Genomic DNA, 13,477 nt, shown 5'->3' on the forward strand with positions numbered 1-13,477 from the left:
ATTTGGCTAAAAAAAACATTTTCCTCACATTTCGGTGACAGAAAGTTCTGGAATCTGAGAGGAGCCACAAATTTCCTTCCACCCAGCGTTCCCCCAAGACTCTCGATAAAAATGGTACCTCACTTGTGTGGGTAGGCCTAGCGCCCACGAAAGGAAATGGCCCAAAACCCAACGTGGACACATCCCATTTTTTTACAGAAAACAGGGGTGTTTTTTGCAAAGTGCCTACCTGTAGATTTTGGCTACTAGCTCAGCCGGCACCTAGGGAAACCTACCAAACCAGCACTTTTCTAAAAACTAGACACCTAGGGGAATCCAAGATGGAGTTACTTGTAGGGCTCTGACCTGGTTCTGTTACCCAGAATCCTTTGCAAACCTCAAAATTTGGCCAAAAAAACACTTTTTCCTCTCATTTCGGTGACAGAAAGTTCTGGAATCTGAGAGGAGCCACAAATGTCCTTCCACCCAGAGTTCCCCCAAGTCTCCCGATAAAAATGGTACCTCACTTGTGTGGGTGGGCCTAGCGCCCATGAAAGGAAATGGCCCAAAACACAACGTGGACACATCACATTTTTTCACAGAAAACAGAGGTGTTTTTTGCAAACTGCCTACCTGTGGATTTTGGCCTCTAGCTCAGCCGGCCCCGGGGGGGGCCGAAATGGTCTAAAATAAATTTGCCCACCCCCCCAGGGAGCGACCCTTGCCTACGGGGTCGCTTCCCTTGCGTGACGGCGCAAAAAAAAAGATTCCTGGTGCCTAGTGGTTTCTGCCCCCATTGGGGGCAGATTGACCTAAAATTGGCCGATCTGCCCCCTAAGCAGGCAGAAGTGGCCTAGATACAATTTGCCCCTCCAGGGGAGCGACCCTTGCCTAAGGGGTCGCTCCCCATCTCTAAAAAAGCAAACAAAAAAAAAAGAATTCCCCTGGCGCCTAGAGGTTCGGCTTAATACCAATAGGCTGATGAAATGGCCTAAAATAAATTGGCCCCCCCACCCTCCCTCCCCGGGGAGCGACCCTTGCCTACAAGGTCGCTCCCCTTGCGTGACGGCGCAAAAAAAAAGATCCCTGGTGCCTAGTGGTTTCTGCCCCCCTTGGGGCAGATTGACCTAAAATCGGCCGATCTCCCCCAAAGCAGGCAGAAGTGGCCTAAATACAATTTTCCCCTCCAGGGGAGCGACCCTTGCCTAAGGGGTCGCTCCCCATCTCTAAAAAAGCAAACAAACAAAAAAAAAATTTTGCCTGGCGCCTAGAGGTTTCTGCTTCGGCTTAATACCAATAGGCTGATGAAATGGCCTAAAATAAATTTGCCCCCCACCCCACCCCCCCGGGGAGCGACCCTTGCCTACAAGGTCGCTCCACTTGCGTGACGGTGCAAAAAAAAAGATCTCTGGTGCCTAGTGGTTTCTGCCCCCTTTGGGGGCAGATTGACTTAAAATTGGCCGATCTGTCCCCAAAGCGGGCAGAAATGGCCTAAATACAATTTGCCCCTCCAGGGGAGCGACCCTTGCCTTAGGGGTCACTCCCCATCTCTAAAAAAAAAAAAAAAAAAAAAAAAAGCACAAAACAATATTAGTCCTGGCGCCTAGAGGTTTCTGCCCCCCCGGGGGCAGATCGGTCTAATAACAATAGGCCGATCTGCCCCCGGGGGGCAGAAATGGCCTAAAATATATGTGCCCCCCCCCCCCACCCTCCCCGAGGAGCGACCCTTGCCTACAAGGTCGCTCCCCTTGCGTGACGAGGCAAAAAAAAGATCCCTGGTGCCTAGTGGTTTCTGCCCCCCTTGGGGACAGATTGACCTAAAATCGGCCGATCTGCCCTCAAAGTGGGCAGAAATGGCCTAAATACAATTTGCCCCTCCAGGGGAGTGACCCTTGCCTTAGGGGTCGCTCCCCATCTCTAAAAAAACCAACCAAACAAAAAAAAAAACACACAAAAAAAATTAGTCCTGGCGCCTAGAGGTTTCTGTCCCCCCGGGGGCAGATCGGCCTAATAGCAATAGGCCGATCTGCCCCGGGGGGGCAGAAATGGCCTAAAATATATGTGCCCCCCCCACCTCCCCCGAGGAGTGACCCTTGCCTACAAGGTCGCTCCCCTTGCATGACGGCGCAAAAAAAAAGATCCCTGGTGCCTAGTGGTTTCTGCCCCCCTTGGAGACAGATTGACCTAAAATCGGCCGATCTGCCCCCAAAGTGGGCAGAAATGGCCTAAATACAATTTGCCCCTCCAGGGGAGCGACCCTTGCCTTAGGGGTCGCTCCCCACACCTAAAACAAAAAACTAAACAAAATTTTTTTTATCCCTGGTGCCTAGAGGTTCCTGCCCCAAGGGGGGGCAGAAAAGGCCTTAAAAAAAATGCCCCCCCTGGGAGCGACCCTTGCCCAAGGGGTCGCTCCCTTATGCCAATTTCATTTATAAAAAAAATACATCCCTGGTGTCTAGTGGGCGTTTTGACAGCCGGATTGCTTTCAATCCGGCTGCCAAAACGCAGAGAGAGACTTCAAAGGGAAGAAAATACATTTCTTTCCCTTTGAAGCCTCTCTCGGTCTCCCCCACGTAATCGGGAGAGAAATGCAAAGCATTTCTCTTCCGATCGCGCTGGAAGCTGAGCTTCCACCACGATGGGTGAGGCTCTGTGATTGTCAGCGAGCGCTCACGCGCTGACGTCACAGGGGGGGGTCGGGGGTGGAAGGGGAAGGGATTCCCCTTTCAGCCCCGGCCTGGGGGGGTGAGGAGGGGTGGGCCTCGGGGGGAGCGCTAGCTCTTCCCCCGAGGGCCGGTCGTAGGACGTAATGGTTACGTCCATGGCGCCACAGGGGCGCTGCCATGGACGTAACCATTACGTCCATGGCGGGGAAGGGGTTAATCAGAAGGTTATAGCATAGCTTCCCTCAATATCATTCGAATGATAGCTCCCTTCTCGCTGATAAGTGGAGCGCGGATCTTGGTCAGGCTATGGCTTCTTCATATATTTTGGGAGCATAGGGAGCACTTGCTGGGTCGGTTCACTCGGTTAACCCACGAGTTCAACAGTTTAAAACTATAGGTATGCTGTATTACACACCTGGCAAGATCGTGCGGTGGGCCCGGGCCACCAGCTCAGAAAAGGCTAGATGCTCCAAATGTGGAATTCCAGCTGCAGATATATTACACATGTTTGTCTCATGTCCCGTGCTGGGGGGGTTTGGGTAGATGTGAGTCAACTTATGGCGCTGTGTATTAGTGACGATCTATGCCTTAGGCATAAGTAAGTCATGCTGGACTATAGACTCTGACCAGATCTGGAGACTACCTGGCTGTTTTCGGTTGCCATTGTAAAAGCGAGGCTTTGTATTGCTAGAGCTTGGGTCTCGGGCAAGCCCCCTGTGGTAAGGGAGTGGTGGGCTATACTTAAGCACATTTACGAGCAGGAACTGGCATTGGCTAAATATAGGGGTGTGAGTTCAACTAAAAAATGTGATCATATTTGGTCTAGGTTTAACTGGGAGCCTCAGTTTGTACTGGCTTGTTTTTTGTAATATTATCCGAGCTGGATTTCTTGCCACTTCGCCTATCTCTGGATCTTTCTCTGTGTTTTTTTTCACTTTGATAATTACTGATGTAATTATTGTTTGATCGTTTTTCGACATTGTTTTTTAAAGGTTAAATACCGATAGTGATGTTTAGAGCATGCAACAAGTATCACATGTGATAAGTATTAATATCACTGTTTAACACATGCTGTAAATATTGCAAGCAGTAAAATCACAAGCGTTAACTTCCATATTAAAATTTTATTGCATTCAGAGTTTATAGTGCATGCAAAAATATCGATTCTGTAACATTATCTAACAAAACAGTTTTCGCTTATTTATTGATGCCGGATCAGAGTTGGTATTTACTATCTGACTCTTAATTAGAACACACATCTATGGGTTCTGTGGCACATAAAAGATAACAAACCAGTTATCAGGCACAAAATAAGATCAGATATCTAACATGCGCACAACCTAGAAAAAGAAAAAAATATCAAAATTGTAAATCCCAAATGCTAGGCGATTTGCACAGTATCTCCTAATTTTTCAAGTTTGGCAAACATATGTTTTTTTCACACAACAATATAACACTGTCTTTATATGGAGTACTTTTGTATGCATCCTCAAACCTCAAACAACCTTCTTGCCATCTCTTTAAGAACTTTTCTATGTCATTCCTATTGTTATGTAAGGAAAATGAAAATATCTCAATCTGGAGATTACAGACCGGTGTTTTATTAGTAAAAACCTGACAAGATATATGTGGTGGCTCAATTCACAACCAATATGGTAAAGCAATTCATAGTTCAGAGCAGCTTCTAGATAGGGAAATGCGTGCCGTTGAAGGAATAGTGGCTGACAATGCTGTGATTATGAGACTGGAAGACAGATGTTCTAAATCAGGAATAGAGCCAAGAGCAGGGGAACATCTGCAGAGCATGGGCTGCAACAAAAAGCCATGGCTGTTGGACCACTCCTTTGATCTACTGGGTGTTGGTGATGTGATATGTGGTAATGACTTGGAGCCGCAAATCATGCACTGTAGGAAAGCTACCTGAGCCTTCTACACAGTGCGATCTTGCAAGACTCCTACTGCTTTTAATGGTAAGTTATACTCACCCATAAGATTTTCCAGCATGTTGTCTACACAAATGTCTACTGCGGATGGAAAGATGAATGATTTATAAAATGCATTTAGGGGCATATTTACCAGCCCCTAGTGCCACCTTGTGCTGCCCTAGCGTCATATTTTTTGGCACTAAGCATTAAGGAGGTTTTTCTCCTGTGCCGTATTTACAAAGTGGCTCAATGCTTGCATTGTGCCACTTTGTAAATCCTTGCACCACATTTAGCCTGCGCCAGGCATAATGTATGCAAGGGGGCGTTCTGCTGCATGGAGGCAAAAAAAAGGCGCAGTGGAATTTACAACATTCACTGCACCATTTGTTTCACCATTTTTAACACCTGCTCAAAGCAGGCATTAAAATTACGTACCCATTTGAATCAATGGGCCTACCTGTGCTTTGCTGTACTAGCGTCAACATTGTCCTAATGACCGCCATGGTGCTCTGTATATGGTGCAATCACGGTACTGTTAGGTGGGGCAGGGGCGATGAAAGAAAAATGGTGCATCGGGACCAATGCACCACTGTCTTGTAAATATCCCCCTTAGATCTGTAATCAGAACTAAGCCAGAGATGAGAAAGGATTAAAGTATTTGGGGGCTCGCTGGCATTCAATGGCCTCTGCACCTAGCATTGTTCTCAGACACTGCCGGCTTGTATTCAGCTTTTTAAGCTTGTGCAGAGGCATATTGATGTTGGCACTTACATACATGCCGCACTGAGACAAGTATTCAAGGTCACAGTGCATATTTTTAATCCAGTCTCATGTTAGAGGCTGCGTGGCAATAGCCTGTTGGCTGTTTTTGAGTGAAAACAAAGGACACCAATTAGTGAACCTATCAACATCTCTAAACCGCCCCTTTCCCCCCCCAGCTGTGGGAGCTTCCTTCGGGTCCTCTGTCCGTTCCCCCTTTTACCTTCAATAATGAACACCAAGACCGCCTGTTGTGAGAACGGTTGCGGTTTAATATGCTTTATGAGCTGTTGTATACATTTTTAGGTTAGTGTCGTTCATTAAAATGTTCAAACAATTATGTGGATATATTGTACATCAATGTAATCTTCTCATATTGGTCCTACTGTCAGCATCCGTATTTATTGCATACATCTGTGTTTGATAACTTGCCATAAATCATCATCACCGTCAGGACATCTTTTAAATGGTGAGCCATAAATCACTTTCTATCACCTGTCACGACAGCTTATTCTGCTGCTTACTTAGTACAGCAGGTCATGGCTTCGAAGCAACCCTTTCTAATGAATGTCTGGCGCTCACAGCCCTGGCCACGCCTGGGCTGTAAGTGCTGTGTCCATTTTCCAACCTTTTCTTTGCCCTTCAAAGTTCCTGCCATGAGGCATCCCAAGGACCCTGTTTGGCAATTGTTCTTTAATGTTCTCAAGTGAAGTTATTTATTCTCAAAATTCTCATAGTTCCCCTTGACCTCTCTCTCCTTGAAGCTGCAACACCCTCAATAGCTTGGTGCGGTCAGGTGGGATGACATTTCACGCTGACATTGAGTGGGATCATTTGTCACCTTCCCCCATGCCATACTGGGGGGCCTGACCCCTTCCTCCGATTGAGTATTTCAAACCCAAGCTGTGATACACTTTTGTGCTCTCCTAGGGATACCAGCCCCTTTGTTGCTGCCCACAGGGGGTTAGCCACCATCCCCTTTAGGTTAGACTGGTGCCTCCCAGCCCTGTGGTGATCACCCCCTCAGTTGGGAGAGCTTCCTTCGGCCTTTGTCATGAGGGCTCCCTTGCCTGTCACCCTGAGTAGGTCTACTGCTTTATCTCGTGTGGTGTACAAAACTGAGCACTGATCTTGACCCAACCCGTCATTCACTAACCCTCCTTCTGGATAAGTGATGGATGAGTTGGAACTTGCCTGGCACTTTCTTGGGGACCACCCCTAGTGGGGACACCATGAAGTCTCTAAGTGGGGTTCTGTGAATGGACCTGCCATGCAACCCAGTTCTTGCTCTTTTTCCACATTCTGCCTTGCTACTTCAGCATTCTCTGCCATGGATTTGAGGTTGTTGCAGAGAGGCTGTGCCATAGGATCTTTGTTGGGCATGACAAACCACCCCAAAAGGCCTCTACTAATAGGTGCGCATTGCCTTGCTTATGAGGTTGGTTGAGTTGTTAGATGACATAATTTTATTGGGGTGAGTGCTAGCCCCCTGAACACTTCACTGTCTCCCCATGCTGCCCCCTCTCATCTGCCTGTTGGGTATCAATGCTCTTTGTGTGCCTAGTTCATTCTGTGCCCCATTGGCCTGTCCCCCTCCCTTCACAGACTGAGTGCATCTCACCATTCGCTGCCGGGGAGTTGCCCTGGTTCACCTCAGCATTCTTGCCAGGCACCGCTGTATAAGCTCTATGTGCCTGCTGCATACTCGCAATGTTCAGGTCCCACTCTCTGCTGATCCCTTTGTTGTCCACTGGTGAGGGAGTACACCTCCTCCTGTGCGAAGCTGCTGATGTTTCTACATGCCTCACACCTTGAATCTGATTTGCTGCTTGTGCTCCTTTGTTGCACATGCCTGTGTCTCCTTTGCCTATTCCTGTCTCTCTGTGTGCTGCTCCCTGAGCCCCTGCCACTGCTCCACCCCTTCCTGTGTCACATTGGTTTTCCTCACTGGGTGTTGCTGGCTGGTGCCTTTTTTCTGCCTGTTGAGTGAGGGTAGCCTCTTCCACTGGCCACCTACCTCTGTGGCCCCCCCTCATTGAATCTTGCTGGCCTCCAGTATGCTCTCTTTCTAGCCCCTCATTATTTATAGGTGACACATCCATCTTGTCGGTCCCTTAGCCTTCTCAGCTGCACTCACAAATTTGCCGAGGGAGGCAGGGGTTCAAGCAGGGGTCCGGGTTTTTTTCCCTCTCACCTTGGCTGCCTACCTCTTTCTTGCTCGTGCTCCCACACAGGGATCAGTGCTGCTGCTCTCACCTTGTCATCCTGCCTCTGTACTTACTTAGTGCGGCAGTGTGGAGTGCATCCTTTTTAAAACTGCTCCAGCACCAGAGACAGCGCTGGCACTCTACCTCTCTGCCCCACTGTATATAGCCTTTGTGGGCTGGGACGGGTATGCTTCACATGATTTCCTGTGCTCTCTCCTCCACGGGCCACCTCCGTTCTTCTCAGTGCGGCTGTGTGGGTTGGGAAGTGCTTCCTTTGTAACTGCTCTCATGCCATGGGCAGTGTAGTCAGGGGCACTATAGCATCAGGAGGGGCTGGTGGTGAAGGAATTTTTTGTGGTTTCAACCATTTGCCTCACCTCACTGGACCTCTCTGGCTCTGCTGCTTCCTTTGTTGCCTCATTGTGGGGGGAGGGCACCTGCCTGCCAGTCGCGGCTCGCAGAGCGCTGAAGGTGGCGGCGCGGCATGCGGGGGGAATAAAAATTAAAAGAATAATTAAAAAAATAAACACTTACCTCGATAGCTGCTGCTGCCTCACAGCTCCATCCGCTCCTCTGCTGCAGGCACAGGCTCCCAGCCTGCCCTGCGACTAATCTTGATGCTGCTCAGCGTTAGGATTGGCTGGGAACGCCCAGTCAGGGCACTCCCAGGCAAACTGGGAGCCTGTGTATGCTCTCTCCAGCTCGGCAACAGGTGTTGCTGGACTGGAGAGAGCCTACTGCCCATGTGTGTTTGGCCGGCCCGAGACGGCTGGCCAAACATACATGCACACCCCCTCACTGCTCGTCACCCCGCCTGGCCTGACCCTTTACAACTTTCTTGTAAAGGTTTTGCAGCTGCCGCTGCTACCGGAGGAAACAACGCTCCTTCACCCTAACGGAGGAACCACCCCTGCTGCCTGCCCCGATCAATCCTATGAAGCTCAGGGTGCCCTTGGTGCTCCTCTAGAGAGCAGTTCTCTGGCAATATTCCCCAGCAGGCGACGACAAAGCTTGTGCTGCTGGATGCTCCATGCCGACAATGAGGGGGACCTTTTGTCCCATTCCCTTTTTTGTGCAGGTGGGCCCCTCCCCTTCCCCCGATTGGGTATTTCAAACCTAATCCTGTAACATGCTTTTGCACTCTTCCCAGATTACCAGCCCCTACATCGCCACCCACGGACGGGGGTTAGCCACTGCCCCTCTTAGGTTCAGTTGGTGCCTCCAGGTCCTGTGGTGATTCTCGGTCCAACCTCAAAACATTTTGGCTGGTGCTATGGCTTGTCCTTGGTGTAAGCATAGGCAGTGCTTGGTAAACACCTTTTACTATCATATTTTAAAAGCAGATTTCTTGGTGCACTAATGTGTAACAAGAATATCTGTGCGATTGTAAGTAAATAGTGTGTGTCAAAAAAACAGCCAAAGCCCACTATAGTGTGTAACAATAACCCTTTACAAAATGAGGAAAAAACACAACACATCATAACAACATAACAGTACAATAACACAACAAGTACAGCATGTACAGCACGTACAGCATAATACAAAGCACCAACAAAGCTGCTGTTTAATGATAGCACCACCTGATAAAACATGAATATAACACAGCATACCAACACAACACAATAATACGCCAATACAAAACAGCAAAAAATTGCAATTGTGTGGTGTTTGGTTGTGTTTTAGTTTTGTGTTGGGGTGTTGTGGTGTTGATGTGCTGCGTTGTGTTTGTGCTTTTCATCTGTGCTGTTATGTTTTGCTCTGTTATGGTTTTGTTGAACTGTTATGTTGCTTTGTGGTATATTATTGTGTTGTAGTCTGTAGTTATTTTAGAAACATCAACAAATATTGCTACATTTCCAGCCAAAAGAAGTACATTCCTTTAAAGTTTCACAATTTACCACTGCCTAAGGTGGTAATACACATGTGCTCCATCTCATCAACTATTTAAGACATCAGTCAGCCTAAGACTGAGGTAGGTACTATGGGCCGGAGTCAAAAATGTATTGTTAGCTGTAGATGTATGGTTAGGGCAAAAAATACATCCATTTACACCTGCGAGGAATGCATAAAAGAATTTCTGGCAGACAATGGAGATTTTCTTAGCTTTAGTGAAAGAAAGTCTAGATTTTATTAAAGACACGGAGGCGAGTATTATGCTATCTTCTCTTGCTTTAATTCAAACAGCAGCCAAGAAAAAACTATAACTCCCAGCAAACCTAGCTGGGAAGACTACAAAATACATGTCACAAAGAAGTAAACAATCAGGATAATAGGTAAGTATAAACATCTTGACTGAGAGCAACAAGTCCTCTTTTCTTGCAGAGCAGTTAATCAACTCTGAATAAAGGAAAAATCAAAAGTAAAATAATGCATGCTAATAGAAAGGAGAAAAAGGCCTCCAAACGATAAATGACATAGAAAGTCTTTTCATCAAAGTCCGGATGAAGCATAGAATGCTGGAAACCTTGAAATAAGGACCACTTATGCACATTTGTAGGTAGACCAGGTGGAGCGTCACACTGTAGATGAGGAAAACTTCTAAGATGTCTGGTTGGTAGAGGTAGATGAACCTGATCAAAAACAAAGGGAGGGTTAAAAAGAAAAGTGGCGGGATAATACTCGCCTCCGTGTCTTTATTAAAATCAAGACTTTCTTTCACTAAAGCTAAGAAAATCTCCATTTTATTACAAAACACACAGGCTTCTATTATGCTAGTTTAAAGCATAGAAATTACAGAACTGGCCACGTGAGAGACAGGTTTACAATAGAACGTTCTAAAGGTTGAGACATGTGACCAATCTGCCGATTTGAGAATGTCAACTAAACTCAAGCCTGCCCAAAAGACCTTGGATGCCATAGCTCCTCTGGTGGAATGAGCCACAAAGACGGAAATGTCAAAACCTGCAAGGTTCATAATCCATTTTACCCAACGGGGTAAAGTAGAGGACGAGACAGGATTGTGAGGGGACCTAAAGGAGACGAGGAGTTGAGTTTCAGAAGGCCTTCTCAAATCATTTGTTCTTGATATATACTCTCTCAAACAACTTCCCACACATAATTCAGCATGACCAGTAAAATACGGATAAAATACTGACATTAGGTTAGTCTTTGTTCTTCTTCGTACCTGAAAAAAAACACCTGCAGCAGTATACTGTACAGAAGTCACATCTAAAGCTCTAACATCAGAAATATGTTTTAGAGAAACTAGACAGAGGAGAATAGTAAGTTTAGCAGAAAGGAATTTGAGGGATGAAAGAGAATTAGGTTGTTGAGATAATAGGAATTGCAAAATCACATTGACATCCCACATAGTGTTATACTTAGGTAAAGGAGGGTTTAGCAAAACGTACTCCCTTTAAAAGCCGGCAAATTAGAGGATGTTTACCGATTGGTTTATTGTTGATTCAAACATGTTTTGCGGAAATCGCAGACCTGTTCATATTAACTGTTCTATACGCTCTACCCCGAGCTGCCAGGGAGGCTAAAAAAATAACGATGAGAACTACATCTGCTGAAAAGGGATCAGCACCCCTGACCAGACACCAATTATGCCAAGCTGACCAGGCTGACTTATACGCCTTGGTTGTTCCGGGAGCCCAGGCCTGGTGGATGAAGCTAGCAGCTTCCTGCAAAATTCCTGGGGGTCTCCAGGAAGACCCAAAACCATCCATGCCACTAGTTGAAGGGAATGATTGAGTATTAACTTGTGAGGTTGACCCATCGGATTCAACAAAAGAGAGGGGAAGAGAGGAAGGAGGACGGGGAAGTCTATTAGCAATTCCAGAGCTGACGGGAACCAAGGTTGGCCTTGCCAAAAGGGAGTGATTAATAAGATCATGGTGGACTGGTGACAAATATGCGCCAAAACTCTGGAGATCATAATGAAAGGAGGAAAAGCGTAGTTCGTCTGATTGAACCAGTCCTGTTAAAAAGCGTTGAAAGCCAACACCTGAGGATCCGGTCGCCAACTGTAGAGGTGAGGGAGCTGGGAATTCAAACGAGAGGCAAAGGGGTTGATTGAGAAAGGACCGAATCTGGAAGAAAGATTTTTGAAAACCGAAGGATGAAGCTGCCAATCGCTGGAGTTGTGAAGATATCTGGAACACCAATCTGCAATCATATTCATGTTTCCCAGAAGATATTCAGCTTGCAGAGAAATTTGATTTTGAAGACAAAATTCCCACAGACTCTTTGCTAACTCGGCGAGAGGTTTTGACCGAGTACCTCCTAGATTATTTATGTATCGGACCGCTGCGAGATTGTCCATCCGGAGGAGAACAGAACAACTTACCTTGTCTTTGACAAATGTTTGGATTGCAAAGGAACTGGCAAGAATCTCTAAACAATTTATATGCAGTGACAACTCCTCTCTTGACCATAGACCTCCAGTCGAGAACTGAGCACATCTTGCGCCCCAACCAGTCCGACTTGCATCGGATTCTAAGACAAGATCTGGTGCTGTAGAGAAAATTGCTCGGCCATTCCAGGCGTCTAGATGATTGAGCCACCATTGGAGTTCGACACGAGAATCGTGGTCTAGCGACACCAAGTCCTCATACCCGAAACCTTCGCAAAGGTGCAGAATTTTCAATCTCTGGAGCGCCCGATAATAAAGGGGACCCGGAAATATAGCCTGAATAGACGAGGCAAGAAGACCGAATATACGAGCTAATTCCTTGATTGTAAGTTGTGACTTGTTCAAAACCAGTACTATTTCTTTCTTTATATGGGAAATCTTTTGAGATGGAAGATGAAGGGTAGCCTTGATGGAATCTATGAGAAAACCTAGAAACTCCATCTGACAAGACGGAATGAGATTGGATTTTTCTCTGTTGATGAGAAAACCTAGACTTTGAAGGAGAGAAACAAATTTCTCTAAATGTTCTGTCAGAATGGATCTGTCCTGGTGTAAAATGAGAAAATCGTCTAAATAGACCATGATCCTGACACCTTGAGTTCTCATGTGTGTCACTATTGGTTTTAACACCTTGGTAAAACACCATGGGGCTGGCGAAAGACCGAAGGGGAGGCATTTGTTTGAAGCGGAAGAATTGGTCCTTCCATTGAAATTGAAGAAATTTCCTGAAGGACTGATGAATTGGAATGGAGAGATATGCATCTTGGAGATCTAAATGAACCATCCAATCGTTTTCTAATAACGAGTTCCATCTTGAAGTGATGGTACACTACAAATTTGTTGAACAACTTTAAATGTATAACCGGACAAACCTTTTTGTTCTTCTTTTGAACCAGAAATAGAGTGCTGACAAACCCTGAAGGATGAGAGGAGCATATTTCTATCACTTGTTTGAGAATGAGGGAGTGGATCTCTTGAGAGAGCAATTCTTCTTGTTCTTTGGAAAAGACCAAAGGTTTTGGATGACAATGTTGGATTGGAGTGGAATAGAGCTCTATACAATAACCTGAAACCGTTTGTAATACCCACGGATCTGTTGTCAACATTTGCCAATTTGTTAGGAACAAGACTGTCCGTCCTCCCACCAACAATGGACCAGAAGTGTGATCTCTTACCTGAGTTTTGAAACCCTCTGGATCTGTAGCCATGTCTGAACAATTCCTTTGTGGATAGAACTGTGGCTTGAACTCCTGTTGATACGAAGTGGAGCCTCTGGTCTGATTGACCGCACCCCTGTGGGTGAATCGGCCGGCAAAGCAGCTCCTGCCTTTGCCGGCTCTGCCAAAAACACGAGAGTGAAAAATCTTCTGCATAGATGACTGTGCCTTATCTATTGATGTAAAGGTGGCAATGTATTTACTAAGCTCCTTAATAAAGGAGTCCCCAAAAAGTAGTCCATTAGTCTCAAGTCCCATCTCATTGGTAGCAAGGTTGCTTAACTTGGGATCAATTTTAATAAAAGACTCTTTCGTATTTCTTGTGCCATGGAAGCATTTGTGTTGCCAAGAAGGCAAATTGCCCTTT

This window comes from Pleurodeles waltl, chromosome 4_2, assembly GCF_031143425.1.
Source record: "Pleurodeles waltl isolate 20211129_DDA chromosome 4_2, aPleWal1.hap1.20221129, whole genome shotgun sequence".
In the NCBI taxonomy this organism is placed as follows: Eukaryota; Metazoa; Chordata; class Amphibia; order Caudata; family Salamandridae; genus Pleurodeles; species Pleurodeles waltl.